Here is a 6,000-nt window from a genome sequence, read left to right as displayed (position 1 = left end):
GAACCCCTGAAAGCTCAGGGTCTTTGGTCTCGGGAAGAATCTCTTCTCCCGATAAATATTCTGGAACTAAGAGCGATATTCAATGCTCTCAAGGCTTGGCCTCAGCTAGCAAAGGGCCAAAGTTCATACGGTTTCAATCAGACAACATGATGACTGTTGCGTATATCAACCATCAGGGGGGAACAAGGAGTTCCCTGGCGATGGAAGAAGTGACCAAAATAATTCAATGGGCGGAGACTCACTCCTGCCACCTGTCTGCAATCCACATCCCAGGAGTGGAAAATTGGGAAGCGGATTTTCTGAGTCGTCAGACATTGCATCCGGGGGAGTGGGAACTCCATCCGGAAATCTTTGCCCAAATCACTCAACTGTGGGGCATTCCAGACATGGATCTGATGGCCTCTCGTCAGAACTTCAAGGTTCCTTGCTACGGGTCCAGATCCAGGGATCCCAAGGCGACTCTAGTAGATGCACTAGTAGCACCTTGGACCTTCAAACTAGCTTATGTATTCCCGCCGTTTCCTCTCATCCCCAGGCTGGTAGCCAGGATCAATCAGGAGAGGGCGTCGGTGATCTTGATAGCTCCTGCGTGGCCACGCAGGACTTGGTATGCAGATCTGGTGAATATGTCATCGGCTCCACCATGGAAGCTACCTTTGAGACGAGACCTTCTTGTTCAAGGTCCGTTCGAACATCCGAATCTGGTCTCACTCCAGCTGACTGCTTGGAGATTGAACGCTTGATCTTATCAAAGCGAGGGTTCTCAGATTCTGTTATTGATACTCTTGTTCAGGCCAGAAAGCCTGTAACTAGAAAAATTTACCACAAGATTTGGAAAAAATATATCTGTTGGTGTGAATCTAAAGGATTCCCTTGGGACAAGGTTAAGATTCCTAAGATTCTATCCTTCCTTCAAGAAGGATTGGAAAAAGGATTATCTGCAAGTTCCTTGAAGGGACAGATTTCTGCCTTGTCTGTGTTACTTCACAAAAAGCTGGCAGCTGTGCCAGATGTTCAAGCCTTTGTTCAGGCTCTGGTTAGAATCAAGCCTGTTTACAAACCTTTGACTCCTCCTTGGAGTCTCAACTTAGTTCTTTCAGTTCTTCAGGGGGTTCCGTTTGAACCCTTACATTCCGTTGATATTAAGTTATTATCTTGGAAAGTTTTGTTTTTGGTTGCAATTTCTTCTGCTAGAAGAGTTTCAGAATTTCTGCTCTGCAGTGTTCTCCTCCTTATCTGGTGTTCCATGCAGATAAGGTGGTTTTACGTACTAAACCTGGTTTTCTTCCAAAAGTTGTTTCTAACAAAAACATTAACCAGGAGATAGTCGTGCCTTCTCTGTGTCCGAAACCAGTTTCGAAGAAGGAACGTTTGTTGCACAATTTGGATGTTGTTCGCGCTCTAAAATTCTATTTAGATGCTACAAAGGATTTTAGACAAACATCTTCCTTGTTTGTTGTTTATTCTGGTAAAAGGAGAGGTCAAAAAGCAACTTCTACCTCTCTCTCTTTTTGGATTAAAAGCATCATCAGATTGGCTTACGAGACTGCCGGACGGCAGCCTCCTGAAAGAATCACAGCTCATTCCACTAGGGCTGTGGCTTCCACATGGGCCTTCAAGAACGAGGCTTCTGTTGATCAGATATGTAGGGCAGTGACTTGGTCTTCACTGCACACTTTTACCAAATTTTACAAGTTTGATACTTTTGCTTCTTCTGAGGCTATTTTTGGGAGAAAGGTTTTGCAAGCCGTGGTGCCTTCCATTTAGGTGACCTGATTTGCTCCCTCCCTTCATCCGTGTCCTAAAGCTTTGGTATTGGTTCCCACAAGTAAGGATGACGCCGTGGACCGGACACACCTATGTTGGAGAAAACAGAATTTATGTTTACCTGATAAATTACTTTCTCCAACGGTGTGTCCGGTCCACGGCCCGCCCTGGTTTTTTAATCAGGTCTGATAATTTATTTTCTTTAACTACAGTCACCACGGTATCATATGGTTTCTCCTATGCAAATATTCCTCCTTAACGTCGGTCGAATGACTGGGGTAGGCGGAGCCTAGGAGGGATCATGTGACCAGCTTTGCTGGGCTCTTTGCCATTTCCTGTTGGGGAAGAGAATATCCCACAAGTAAGGATGACGCCGTGGACCGGACACACCGTTGGAGAAAGTAATTTATCAGGTAAACATAAATTCTGTTTTTTCATTGCTTATGGGGCTGTCTCTACTCCTGCTAAATGCGCTACTATTCCTACGGCAGATAGTAATTCATTTAAGGATCCTTTAGATAGGAAAATTGAATCCTTTCTAAGAAAAGCTTACTTATGTTCAGGTAATCTTCTTAGACCTGCTATATTTTTAGCGGATGTTGCTGCATCTTCAACTTTTTGGTTAGAAGCTTTAGCGCAACAAGTAACAGATCATAATTTTATAGCATTATTATTATTCTATAACATGCTAATAATTTTATTGGTGATACCATCTTTTGATATCATTAGAGTTGATGTCAGGTATATGTCTCTAGCTATTTTAGCTAGAAAAGCTTTATGGATTAAACTTGGAATGCTGATATGTCTTCTAAGTCAACTTTGCTTTCCCTTTCTTTCCAGGGTAATAAATTATTATCTCAACTGTTTCTGGAAGGAAGGGAACTTTTTTACCAAAGGATTAAAAATCTAAGGTAAATTTAGGTCTAATAATCATTTTCGTTCCTTTCCTCACAATAAGGAACAAAAGCCTGATCCTTCATCCTCAGGAGCGGTATCAGTTTGGAAACTATTTCCAGTTTGGAATATATCCAACCCATGAAGGTGCGGACCTTATTCCAGCTCAGCTGGTATGGGGCAGATTACGTTTTCTTCAAAGAAATTTGGATCAATTCCGTTCTCAATCTCTGGTTTCAGAACATTGTTTCAGAAAGGTACAGAATTGGCTTCAAGTTAAGGCCTCCTGCTTAGAGATTTTTTTCTTTCCCGTGTCCCAGTTAACACAGCAAAGGCTCAGCATTTCTGAAATATGTTTCAGATCTAGAGCTGGCTGGAGTAATTATGCCAGTTCCAGTTCTGGAACAGGGGCTGGGGTTTTATTTTATCTCTTCATTGTACCAAAGAAGGTCAATTCCTTCAGACCAGTTCCGGATCTATCATTATTGAATCGTTATGTTAGGATACCAACATTCAAGATGGTTACTGTAGGACTATCCTGCCTTTTGTTTAGCAAGGGCATTATATGTCTACAATAGATTTACAGGATGTGTATCTGCATATTCCGATTCATCCAGATCACTTTTAGTGTCTGAGATTCTCTTTTTAGACAAGCATTACCAGTTTTGTGGCTCTACCGTTTGGCCTAGCCTCAGTTCCAAGAATTTTTTTCAAAGGTTCTCGGTGCCCTTCTTTCTGTAATCAGAGAACAGGGTTTTGGTATTTCCTTATTTGGACGATATCTTGGTACTTGCTCAGTCTTCTCATTTTCGAAGAATCTCATACGAATCGACTTGTGTTGTTTCTTCAAGTTCATGGTTGGAGGATCAATTTACCAATCAGTTCATTGATTCCTCAGACAAGGGTAACCTTTTTAGGTTTCTAGATAGATTCAGTGTCTATGACTCTGTCCTTGTCAGACAAGAGAAGTTTAACATTGATATCAGCTTGTCAAAACCTTCAGTCACAATCATTCCCTTTGGTAGCCTTATGCATGGAAATGTTGGGTCTTAGGACTGCCGCATCAGATGCGATCTCCTTTGCTCGTTTTCACATGCGACCTCTTCAGCTCTGTATGCTGAACCAATGGTACAGGGATTACTCAAAGATATCTCAATTAATATCTTTAAACCGATTTTACGACACTCTCTGACATGGTGGACAGATCACCATCGTTTAGTTCAGGGGGCTTCTTTGTTCTTCCGACCTGGACTATAATCTCAACAGATGCAAGTCTTACAGGTTGGGGAGCTGTGTGGGGGTATCTGAGGGCACAAGGGGTTTGGGAATCTCAGGAGGTGAGATTTCCGATCAATATTTTGGAACTTCGAGCAATTTTCAGAGCTCTTCAGTCTTGGCCTCTTCTGAAGAGAGAGTTGTTCATTTGTTTTCAGATAGACAATGTCACAACTGTGGCATACATCAATCATCAAGGAGGGACTCACAGTCCTCTGGCTATGAAAGAAGTATCTCGTATTTTGGTTTGGGCGGAATCCAGCTCCTGTCTAATCTCTGCGGTTCATATCCCAGGTATGGACAATTGGAAAGCGGATTATCTCAGTCGCCAAACATTGCATCCGGGCGAATGGTCTCTTCACCCAGAGGTATTTCTTCAGATTGTTCAAATGTGGGAACTTCCAGAAATAGATCTGATGGCTTCTCATCTAAATAAGAAACTTCCCAGGTATCTGTCCAGATCCTCAGGCGGAGGCAGTGGATGCATTATCACTTCCTTGGAAGTATCTTCCTGCCTATATCTTTCCGCCTCTAGTTCTTCTTCCAAGAGTAATCTCCAAGATTCTGAAGGAATGCTCGTTTGTTCTGCTGGTAGCTCCGGCATGGCCTCACAGGTTTTGGTATGCGGATCTTGTCCGGATGGCCTCTTGCCAACCATGGACTCTTCCGTTAAGACCAGACCTTCTGTCTCAAGGTCCTTTTTTCCCTCAGGATCTGAAATCCTTAAATTTCAAGGTATGGAGATTGAACGCTTGATTCTTGGTCAAAGAGGTTTCTCTGACTCTGTGATTAATACTATGTTACAGGCTCGTAAATCTGTATCCAGAGAGATATATTATAGAGTCTGGAAGACTTATATTTCTTGGTGTCTTTCTCATCATTTTTCTTGGCATTCTTTTAGAATACCGAGAATATTACAGTTTCTTCAGGATGGTTTAGATAAGGGTTTGTCCGCAAGTTCCTTGAAAGGACAAATCTCTGCTCTTTCTGTTCTTTTTCACAGAAAGATTGCTATTCTTCCTGATATTCATTGTTTTGTACAAGCTTTGGTTCGTATAAAGCCTGTCATTAAGTCAATTTCTCCTCCTTGGAGTTTGAATTTGGTTCTGGGGGCTCTTCAAGCTCCTCCATTTGAACCTATGCATTCATTGGACATTAAATTACTTTCTTGGAAAGTTTTGTTCCTTTTGGCCATCTCTTCTGCCAGAAGAGTTTCTGAATTATCTGCTCTTTCTTGTGAGTCTCCTTTTCTGATTTTTCATCAGGATAAGGCGGTGTTGCGAACTTCTTTTGAATTTTTACCTAAGTTGTGAATTCCAACAACATTAGTAGAGACATTGTGGTTCCTTCATTATGTCCTAATCCTAAGAATTCTAAGGAGAAATTGTTGCATTCTTTGGATGTTGTTAGAGCTTTGAAATATTATGTTGAAGCTACTAAGTCTTTCCGAAAGACTTCTAGTTTATTTGTTATCTTTTCCGGTTCTAGAAAGGCCAGAAAACTTCTGCCATTTCTTTGGCATCTTGGTTGAAATCTTTAATTCATCTTGCCTATGTTGAGTCGGGTAAAACTCCGCCTCAGAGGATTACAGCTCATTCTACTAGGTCAGTTTCTACTTCCTGGGCGTTTAGGAATGAAGCTTCGGTTGATCAGATTTGCAAAGCGGCAACTTGGTCCTCTTTGCATACTTTTACCAAATTCTACCATTTTGATGTATTTTCTTCTTCTGAAGCAGTTTTTGGTAGAAAAGTACTTCAGGCAGCGGTTTCAGTTTGAATCTTCTGCTTATGTTTTTCATTAAACTTTATTTTGGGTGTGGATTATTTTCAGCAGGAATTGGCTGTCTTTATTTTATCCCTCCCTCTCTAGTGACTCTTGTGTGGAAAGATCCACATCTTGGGTAGTCATTATCCCATACGTCACTAGCTCATGGACTCTTGCTAATTACATGAAAGAAAACACCTGATAAATTAATTTCTTTCATATTAGCAAGAGTCCATGAGGCCCGCCCTTTTTTTGTGGTGGTTATGATTTTTTTGTATAAAGCACAATTATTCCAATTCC

Source organism: Bombina bombina, chromosome 3 (assembly GCF_027579735.1).
Source record: "Bombina bombina isolate aBomBom1 chromosome 3, aBomBom1.pri, whole genome shotgun sequence".
In the NCBI taxonomy this organism is placed as follows: Eukaryota; Metazoa; Chordata; class Amphibia; order Anura; family Bombinatoridae; genus Bombina; species Bombina bombina.
Note: the sequence above shows the minus strand (reverse complement) of the source record.